The sequence below is a fragment of the Rutidosis leptorrhynchoides genome, chromosome 4 (genome assembly GCF_046630445.1).
Source record: "Rutidosis leptorrhynchoides isolate AG116_Rl617_1_P2 chromosome 4, CSIRO_AGI_Rlap_v1, whole genome shotgun sequence".
NCBI classification, from domain to species: domain Eukaryota; kingdom Viridiplantae; phylum Streptophyta; class Magnoliopsida; order Asterales; family Asteraceae; genus Rutidosis; species Rutidosis leptorrhynchoides.
The window spans coordinates 413,772,048-413,783,222 of record NC_092336.1 but is presented as its reverse complement, the minus strand read 5'-3'; the positions used below and the strand labels follow the sequence as shown (position 1 = coordinate 413,783,222).

The 11,175-nt window shown below is 33.7% G+C and overlaps 1 non-coding gene across 1 annotated transcript; it reads left to right on the top strand.

Annotated features, from left to right (window-relative positions):
- The first annotated feature begins 8,979 nt into the window (after window positions 1-8,979).
- LOC139845729 (small nucleolar RNA R71) lies at window positions 8,980-9,086 on the top strand. Its single transcript, XR_011758490.1, has one exon. It is a non-coding gene; the product is annotated as a small nucleolar RNA R71 (small nucleolar RNA).
- The last annotated feature ends 2,089 nt before the right edge of the window (window positions 9,087-11,175 follow it).

Genomic DNA, 11,175 nt, shown 5'->3' with positions numbered 1-11,175 from the left:
TTTGCAGACTCAAAATGGATCTTTTTTTTAAAAAATTTTATATTTTTTTTCTAAAAATATATTTATACAAATATATATAAAATAAAAAATATAGCGTTTCGCCGAGTTCCCCGGCAGTGGCGCCAAAAACTTGATGTCGTAGCGTGGGGGTACGGAAATACTATTATTTTTTACTACGAAATACGTTACAAATTACACAAGTTTTAATTATTTATTTACAGATGGGATATACCTAAACCTTGCTACAACACTATAGGCAGTGTACCTAATCGTAGAGTAGTATAGTTTTTAGTAAGTCCGGTTCGTTCCACATGGAGATGGCTTATTTCACACTATATTTTAAATAACTATATTTGTACAAAATATATATAATAATATATAATAATATATAATAATATATAAAAAGGGGGTTTACCGTTTAATGACCGGTTTGTCGATTTTAAAACTTTAGTCGCAGTTAAAACCTAATGTAAAATATTAAAAATAAATACAACTTAATTTAAAATGTAAAGTAAATAACGATAATAAAATTGCGATAAATAAAAGTGCGAGAAAATTAAAAAGTACGATAATTAAAAGTGCAATTAAATACAATGATAATAAATAAAAGTGCGATAATTAAAAGTGCAATTAAATATGAAAATAAAAGAATTATGCTTATTTAAACTTCCGTAATCATGATGTTTGACGTGTTGATTTTAGTTTATTTCCATGGGTTAATTGTCCTTTGTCCTGGATTATTTAATATGTCCGTCTGGTTTTTGTCCATAACAGTCCATCAGTCATAAATATAAAATGCGAGTGTCCTCATCAAATTATCCTTATACCCGAAGTCAAATATTCCAACTAATTGGGGACTTAAACTGTAACAAGGTCTTAAAACTTTGTTTAATAATTACACCAGGATATCAACTGCGTGTAACCCAAGGTTTTAATACTTTGTTAACAATTACACCAAGTGTCCTTGTATATAATTTCACCCCTGTTTTAATAATTTTAGTGACTATTAATTCATTCCCGTGTCCGGTTAAATGAACGATTATTCGTACATATAAATATCCCGCCCATCGTGTCCGATCGAGTGTATGTGGTTATTTATAGGTACGTCCAATTGTAAATCTTCATATTAAATTAACAAACTGTCATTTAGTTAAACAAATATAAAGCCCATTAATAGCCCATAGTCTAATTTCCACAAGTGTCGTTCTTTTGTCTAAACCCCAATTATGGTACAAAGCCCAATTACCCAATTTTAGTATTTTAGCCCAACATCATGATTACTTCGTCTTAAATAAGCATAATAATAACTTAAGTATGAAACATTAATTTAAAAAGGAGAACATAGTTTACATTGATTATTTATCGCGTAGTGTTACACGGACAGAGCTCCGACTTTAAAACCCGTAAAATAACCTTTGCATAACCCAAAACTAATCTAATATAAAACTACACTATATATATATATATATATATATATATATATATATATATATATATATATATATATATATATATTTATTATTATTACAGAGGAGTATTATTATTATTATATATTTTGAACTCGGTAGAAGCTCGTTGCATTTATAGGACATTTCTGATTTTGGCTGCTCCGCGAGTGCGGAGGTTCTATGCTTTAAAGCTCCGCGAGTGCGGAGGTCAGGAATCCAGCTCACATTTTTTTGGCCATTTGCTTGTCGACATTATATTTAAATATATATAATATATAAATAATTTATATAATTATTTAAATATTATATTATATTCTTGTACATAGTTGACTCATAATTTTTAGTCCGCTGCGTCGGGCGTTGATAGTTGGCTCAGGTCCCGGTTCCGGATTTTCGAACGTCCTTTCGTATAATTTAATATCTTGTACTTTCTGTTCCGCAATTTGTACTCTTGTCATTTTTAGACGTTTCTTATCAATAAATTGAACCACTTGGATTGTATCTTGTACATTTGAGCTTTTTGGTCATTTGCATCTTCAAATCGTCGTTTTCGCCTTTTATCTTCGCACTTATTTAATATAAACGATTACAACTTACAATAGGACAATTACAACTAAATAATTTACATATTGGGAGGATATTGCTACTAAATATATGTTCATTTGGAGCACTATCAGTAGGCGAACCCTCACTCCTGATAAGCATGAAATTGATGATGATCTGATCAGCATTGAAGAATATAAAAGGGCTACACTGAAAAGAAATGCTAAGTTCATGATCAAGTATGATAAAAAGAAAGCCAAGCTGTATACTGAGCGAGCAGATAGAATAAAGAAGATGACTCCTGAAGAGATGAAAGATTACTTAGCTTCTACTGGGTCAGGAGGAGTTAGAGCTGATGTATTTATGAAATGGCTGGATGCAATGTTAGAAACCAGCTAATCTTCTCGACCAGTATCATCTACTTAGCTAGCTACACAACAACAGCCAGTAGATGTTGATATTCAGGGGGAGCATCTTGCTATTGTTCCCTACCTGCCACCACAAGAACAAGTATCAACACAAGAACCATCAGCTGAACCCATGCCAATTGACAAACAAAGGGTAAAATCTGCTCCTAGGGACAACCAGCCCCTAAGGAAAGGACCCCTATTTGAGGCAGCTGATGAAGATACTGAGGCAGTTGTGCCAGCTGATACTAATCAGTTAGCTGGTATCGAAGACACAACAAGGAGTGCTGTGAATGAAGACCCAGCCAGTAGTGTGCTGCTGGGTGAAACAAGTGTTGAAGACCCAGCAAAGGTGTATGTGCTGGGTGATAATCAAGATGATGATACGGTTAATCCTGCTGACTTTACAGTCTGGGGTAGTGGAGATCACTTATTTGTTCAATCACCTATCTCTCCCCGAACCCTCACTTATTTTAACAGAACACATGATAATCGTGTTAATCAGTTTCCAGTGAGTTCATCTGGCATAGGTGAATCAATCATGTATCCTCCATCTTCCTCAAAACGTCATGGTAAACACAGAACTTGGGAAGATGATTCAGTTGCCCGTGGTGAGCCAGACTTATTTAAAATGAATCCAGATGAAAGAGATGCTTACAGGCTGGAGATCACTGTACTAGAATTGCTTGAGCAAAGATAAGCTGTTATTAATGAAAGGATACGCCAAGTTAGATTGTTGCATCATCCTCTTGATCAGCCACTCTACATCACTGCCTTAACTTATGGCATTGAAATTGGTGTATACTTAAACAACAGTGGTCAAAGGCTCTCTACTGATGAGAAGAAAGCTCAATTTCAAGAGGCTCGCCAGCTGGGTATGGATCTAAGGGAGTATCGTGCTGCCCTTAGAACTGAAGAGGGTAGAAAGATGATTGAAATAGCAAAGTCCCTGAAAATTACTGTTGATGATTATTTGTTGGGCTTACAAGCTGAAATTCAAAGAAGGGAGGCTGCTGATGCTGAACTCGCTGAGAGGGTAAGGCTTCAGGAGATAAAAGACAAATTGGCTGCTGATAGAAAGCTAAAGGCTGAGTCCCTCAAATTAGCTAAAGCCATTGTCAAGGAACATGATAAGGCTCTTGATGAACTAGAAGCTGCTGAGAAAGCACCTGCTGTTGCTCCTATGGAAACTGCCCGAACCATAGAACTATCTGATCATTATTATAGGAGCAAGTATGGTGATGTGATGAACAGAAGATCAAATCCCAGCAAGATCATCAAGGTGCACAGAGGCTCAAAAAGAGCTTTCAATATCAGTAAGGAGAATAATGTTCAAGAAAGGATAAATTATAATGAGTTACGATCTTTAGAATTCAGTGAATGGATGGAGATATTGGAGTATTTCATTGGTAAAGCTGAAAGTGGTATTAAAAAGTCATTGAAGCCAGAACTCCAAGATCTCTTCAACAAAGCTACAAAATTTGGGAATGCACCAGTGGTAAACGTAGAAGAAGTACTTTCTCAAAAACCTAAAGGGAAGAAATCTACTTGTGAAGGCCCACAAAGAAGAGATCGTATCATTCTACCTCCTCATATTCCTGTATTTGATCCTGCTGATATACCTATCCTGTTTCCTGAAGCCTGGAGAATCAAACAAGAGGAGCTATCTGAAGAGTAATTAGATAAAGATAAAGATAGATAGCCCTCTAGTGCTTAAATTGTATCTTTTGTTTATTTCATTTTTCATTATGATGTTCTTGTAATTACTGTATATACTCTGTTGTAATGAAAGTGAAATGAGTTTATCTTCAAAATCATATCAAATTATCAGATATGGATAACTCAGCAAAAGATCCCAAAAACAAACTTAAAAAGGGACAAATTTACTACCTATTTTTTCTTTAGGTCCCTCGGTGCTGGCTTTAGTGTTTTCTCTATATTTCATAGGTTTTGTCATCATCAAATAGGGCGAGATTGTTGAGTCCCTAAAATAATTAAGGATTTAATTATGATAAAACTGTAATTTATTTGCACTAAAATGTTATGTGCAGTCAGCACAAGTTTGTTTATGTACAGACAGTAGATATTGCTGTGTCGAGTGTTTAGTTTGCTGCTCAGTCTACCAGAACAAGGTAGACAGTGTTCTTCAATCAACACAGGATGTGTACTCATCAATTCAAGAATATCAAGTGACTCAGCAATGAAGAACCAGCACAGCTGGAATGCAGCTTACTACACAAGACAGCTATGCTCCATTATAAGCATAGTAGTTTCCCAAGTGGTCTACATCAATGGTACTATTCAACAGAAGTCAAAGACAAAGTTGAACAGAAAAGGACACGCGTCGGCGGCTGACAAGTGACCTTACAAGACCATGTGGGAATGCAGAAGTTTAACGCATGTGCAGACATGGGTTATACTTTATCAACACCTAGGGAACACAACATTCTATTTGTTTAATCAAATAGTGGTGCCAAACCGAATTGGGGTGTTCCTGCAAATAGCTACCAAAGAGGAAAGAGAAGAGCATGCTCTCTGATGCAGTTGTCCCCACAAGTATAGACATCCTATGTACCAGTGGACAATGGAATCATTACACGGTTAATAGGACTACTATAAATTGTTGTATCTACTATTATAACAACTAGTGGTGTGGGTTTATTTTTCTTGAGTCAAAAACGTGTAATAGCTTTTAGTTTACCTCTTAGATATGATCTAGGTAATCTGTATTAACCAACTATCATTCTGCCAAGGATAGTTATGATTCTTTGTGATTCAATCAATAAAGAATAATCATTGAAAATTACCTGTGACTCTATTTAATCTTCTTGTTTGAATACTAATCGTGTTTAACTGTTAAGTTAATTAAAAGAAATTGTATTCACCCCCCCCCTCTACAATACTCCTGTTGTTATTAAGGGACCAACACAATGTCTAATGACATGCAGTTAATCATGGTTCACAACGTGTCGGATGCAATTACTATCCTTTGTAGGAGAAATAGTAAAGATCACCCTATAATTTTTCGGTCTGGCACAAGGTCCTGTCTTCAACCATGCTATGCAACCACCATTCTTACGGTTGACATCCGATTTAGTTCAGGTGACCTAATGAATTTCGGATGAATTCTCAGGATTTTACGTTCAATGGTAATGAATGCATTGAAAATAGGTTTTCAGAAAACAAATCGTTTTTATTTTTGATCAAAATATTTTCTCGTTCAAGTTCGAGTTTAGATATCATCGAATTCCATGAGTTTGTAATTCTCAATCTTTAAGGTCAATCTCAAGGATTGAATAATATCTAGCTTAAAAGCTGATTTTTAATCTTTAAGGAGATTATCCTTTCTGGGGGTCTGATTCATTAGTCTTATCAAGCTAATTTGCACGGCGTCATCCCCATTTTACGAGACAGATCCTTTCATGGTTAGGATAAGTCTGACCACATGGCGACCCTGTTTGATGCTGAGGTCCGTGAATTTGCTACAGATTTTAGAGATGACTTTTCTAGATTTTTCGTCAACCTACAGCTGGTCTGGACGACAACTTCCTGACCTAAATCAAGAAGCACGTGTCTTTTTCGGAAGACTCTACTTCTTTTTAATGATGGAATTGATTCATCGTGTAGATCCATCTTTCTTTCAAATATATTACAGTAAATCGGGTAAAACTGATTAGTTTAGTCCAAAGCAAAAATACCTGCAATAATCTTGTACAAAATATGTGATATATGTTTTAAAGAACTTGGTAAATTCTTCCAACACTTGGCTTTTATTTATTTCTTTCTTTGCCTTTTTATTCTCTTCTATTCCATTTTAAATGAATTCAAGCGTTTTGGGTTGTTTCTCAATTTATGTCCTTTCCGAGATAACAATAATTTCAGTATTATCACCTGGTTTTATCGTTCATAAATATGTATAAACATGATTTTGAATTTATTTAGTTGAAATTTTTTCAAATTTTGACAAAATTTGGCAATTAAACCAAGTGTAAACCCGAGAGAATTTATAACCCTTCCCCACACTTGAGATCTTGCAATGCCCTCATTTGCAAGAAATCAGTAAACATTTAAATTCATGAGGGTGATTAGCGTAGAAAAATGATTAAAAATACCGAGTTTGCAAACATATTGTTTTATATCACATTTGATATTTTACGTCTTGTCGTTAAAATTAGTAGTTTTTGATATTTTACCCTGTTTTGTATATTACATAAAATACAAACATATATATACATATTTTTGAAGTTTGGTATATAACCTCACGTTCATATAATATTTTTGACATATTTTCGATCAATAATATTAAAATAATGATAACAAAATTTTTCGTCCCGTCCTTGGGTAAAGCAATTTCGATTCTATGACCTAGTCTTTAACTCACGACGAATTTTAGAAGTCATTTTTTAAACTTAATGAAATAAAGTAAATTTTGTTTTTAAATTCACACAAAACTTAAATTTAAAAAGCGTATTAATTTCATACAAAACCTACAATTGGAAAAAATTCAGAATGAGGGGAAAAAACTAGTTCTTTAGTGTCTGCTAGTGGAAAAGACCAATCAGATTCCATTCTCGAAACTACACGAGAACAAAACAACTAACTCTAGACATCATTTTCTTTTTAGAACATTTGAATCTCCCCACACTTAGATAGCTGTGGTGTCAAAATTGTGATTAACTTCATCTTCAATTTCTTTTGGACCATAATCAACTTGCATATCTGTGACTTTTGCTTTAAGCCATTGGTCGGATTCCTGTGTAATATCCACAAATTCAACTAGTTTTGCCTTTTCTTTAGGCGACAGATTGGATACCAACCGGTTACATAACTTAGAGTTCCCCTTAGTTCTAGCATCGCGAATCCGTTTAATAAGTTTCTTCATTAAACTGTTAATAATGGGGTCATTGAATTTCGTATCAACAATGGGGTTCTTTGTTATCAGGTCATCATTAGGTGTTACTTCATCTTCCCCACACTTAGGCGTTTTATTATTGCTAAGCACTACCGTTGGAGTTGGTAAAACAACATGGTTCTTACCAATTGTCTTTATTGGTTCAACGGTTTTGGTTGGTGGAGATTTAGACTTTCGAATCATAAAGGTGATCGATTTTTCACCATTACTAAGTGTCATTCTACCCTCTCTTACATCAAATAACGCCCCGGTGGACGCTAAGAATGGTCGACCTAAAATTAGAGGAATGTTTGAGTCCTCTTCTATGTCAAGGACAATAAATTCGACTAGAAAGGTTAAATTACCTACTTAAATAGGTAGGTTGTCAGCAATTCCAACTGGGTGCCTAATGGTTTGATCAAAGAGTTGAACACTCATTTTCGTTGGACTTAACTCACCTACTCCTAATCTCTTATATAATGAAAGAGACATAACACTCACACTTGCACCTAAATCTTCTAGTGCATCATATATGACACAATTACTAAGTAGACAAGGAACAATAAATTCACCCGGATCACCCAACCTGGGTGGAAGTTTCGGTGGAATTGTCTTCATCTGGTTTATTTTTACGGTTTTTGTTTCTTGTACCATCTTATTCTTCTTCTTCTTTCCAAAGGTATCACAAACTTTATTACCTATCACTTTCTCATACTCAACTTCTTTTCTTGGAAACAGGATGGGTGGTCTGTATGGTGCCACCACTGGCTTTACATACTTGGGTGGTGGTGGTGTTGTAACTTCTTCATTGTTACTCACATCTAAAACCTTCCCATCTCCTGATGATGGTTTTTCAGAATTTGTTGAAACCATATTAACATTTTCATTTCGAGGATTTACTTCAGTATTACTCGGTAGCTTTCCTTGTTCCCTCTCATTCATCATACTAGCAAGAGTACCTACGTGTTTTTCTAGATTCAAAATGGAAGCTTGTTGAGTTCTTTATGACTGATCAAACCTCTCATTTGTTTAGATTTGAGATGTAATAAATTGTGTTTGAGATTCCATTAGCTTTGCCATCATTTCTTCTAGATTTGACTTTTTCTCTTCGGTTTATTGTGGTAATTTATATAATCCAGGTCTTTGTTGATTGAAAGTGTTGTTTTGAGTTGGTTGGTTATTCGGACCTTGTTGGTTATACGAGTTATTGTTGGGTCCATTTGGATTGTAAAGAATGTTTTGATTTCGATTAAAGTTTGGCCTTGGCGGTTGATAATTATTTTGATTATTATTTCCCGACCTTTGGTTCATGTAGGAAACATTCTCACGTTGTTCCATGGTTTGCTCAATGTGACAATCTTTCATTAAGTGTGGTCTATCGCATTGCTCACAACTGATTCGTATTGCGTGAATATCTTTATTCATCTTTTCCATTCGTCTTTCGAAAGCATCTATTTTTGCGGAAACAGAATCAAAATTATGGCTAGAATCGGCTCTAGCCGCTTTAGATGAATGAAAGATATCTTTTTCCTGATGCCACTCATGAGAGTGGGAGGCTGTATTATCAATTATCTTGTGAGCTTCGGTTGCGGTTTTCTTCATAATGGAACCACCAGCTGCTGTGTCGATGTCTTTTCGTGTAGCGACGTCGACGCCTTTATAGAAGATTTTCACTATTTTAAAAGTATCTAAACCGTGTTGAGGACATCCTCTCAACATCCTTCCGAATCTTGTCCATGCTTCATATAATGTTTCATTTGGTTTTTGCATGAATGTGGCAATTTCTCCTTGAAGTCTCACGGCTTTAGATGCCGAAAAGAATCTTTTAAGAAATTTCTCAACTTAAACATCCCATGTATCAATCGCTCATTCGGGTAACGATTCTAACCAATCTTTGGCTTCTCCCTTTAAAGTCCAGGGAAACAACATGAGATAGATGTGACGACCCGGAAATTTTTGACCAAATTTAAACTTAATCTTTATATGGTTTTGACTAATTTCAAATCAAACTCTCGATATGATATTACATTTTGACACGATAAGTTAAGTCTGTAACCCAGAGTCTCAAAAATTTTGAACTGTTTCATATATTCAATTGACCTTCGACTGTTCTTGACGATTCACGAACAAATAATTGTAAATAGATATGTGTGTATATATATACATGGTAATTGGAATTATAATTTGTAATATTATATGTTGTAATATATATTTATATATGTAATAAATATTAAAGGTTCAATATATTATATAATTGGTAAATAGTAATAAATTGTAATATATTAAAATCTAATTACAGACTCGAATGTAATTATCATTACTTTCATTATTATTATCAATAGTAATATTAATATTAAATTCAGTATTATTAATAGTATTATTTTCAATATACAACATATAGATATGAAATTGATATATATAGATTATTATAATATCATTATTGCTAATATTATTGTTATCATTAATAATATTAGTATTATTATAATTAAGATGATTATTATTAATAATATTATTTTTTTATAAATTTCATAGTTAATATTATCAATATCATTAATAATAATAATAATATTATTAATACTATTGTATTATTATAAAATTTTATATTAAGAGTATTATTATTGTAGTTAAAATTTATTAATTAATAAGATTAATAATAATATGTAAATACAGATATATACATACAGACATATAAATACAGATATATGTATATATATACATACTAAAAAAATACAGTTACAATATATAAATCAATATTATTGTATTAGGTAATATAAATATTAACTTAGATTAATTAAATATGGAATAATACAATTACAGAATCAAAAATCAGCTTCCTATCATTACCTAAACTGTGTAATTTGTCTGCCAGATATCTGTAAATTGTACGAATTCGTTTGCTATCACACTCAGCTCTATTTCTTTTCATGTCTTCTTGCTCTCATCGAGATTCTGTGTCGACATCACTTTTGGCAATAGACAATCTCTTCATGGAAGAAGTCCTTCGAATTCCTCCACCATCGATATCAATTATATGTATTTGTTTTATCTGGAAATAAAGAAACATAAAATTGTACGAAGAGTGTTAGCCTTCACTGTCTGTGGGAATCAAAGGATAAATGAATAACAACAAATTCTGTTAGCCATCTTATTCCACTTTTATTTTTCTTTTACTGATTGATTCTAGTTATCGACCAACTGATCACTACGTTACAACAATCGATCATATCAAGTTTACCAATTCAATTATTCGATTAACATGCTTAATATTGTATATATATCGCCATTACCTTCTGCTAATCGGGAAGAAAAACCCAAAACATACCTTCTTATTTCTTCTTCGATAAACCACTATAACCCGCCATGAAAACCACTCTTACTATCCACCACCCTCGCCATTTTTTTTCTTCTTCTTATTTCTCTTTTCCTTTATCATCAATTTCTACTTGCTAGTTCACAGACCCAAACAAACATAAACTTTATACGTTTCTGTGATCAACCATGATCACCTCTCGTTCTTCTGCAACACAACTTTGCTGCTACTTTTCTGTTCGAATGACCACTAATCACCAAATACAAACACGACAACCACCAACCATCAACTAAGAGACACCATCGAACCTTGCTGCTATACCTCCTCTACTTCTTCTGTTTCGATGACAACACAAACATCACCACGAACTCTTTATCTCTCTCTTCTTTTCTTCTTGAATCACCTTCACATTATGTTGCTGCTCAATCTTCTCTCACTATTTGAGGTTATGTTTCAAGCAACCACCAATAACTTTCACCTACTACAGCTGCAAACACGACCATCTGCTTGTACTACCTCAGCTACAACCAAAAAAATAAACACCAAAACCCGTCACTGTTATACTGTTAATCATAA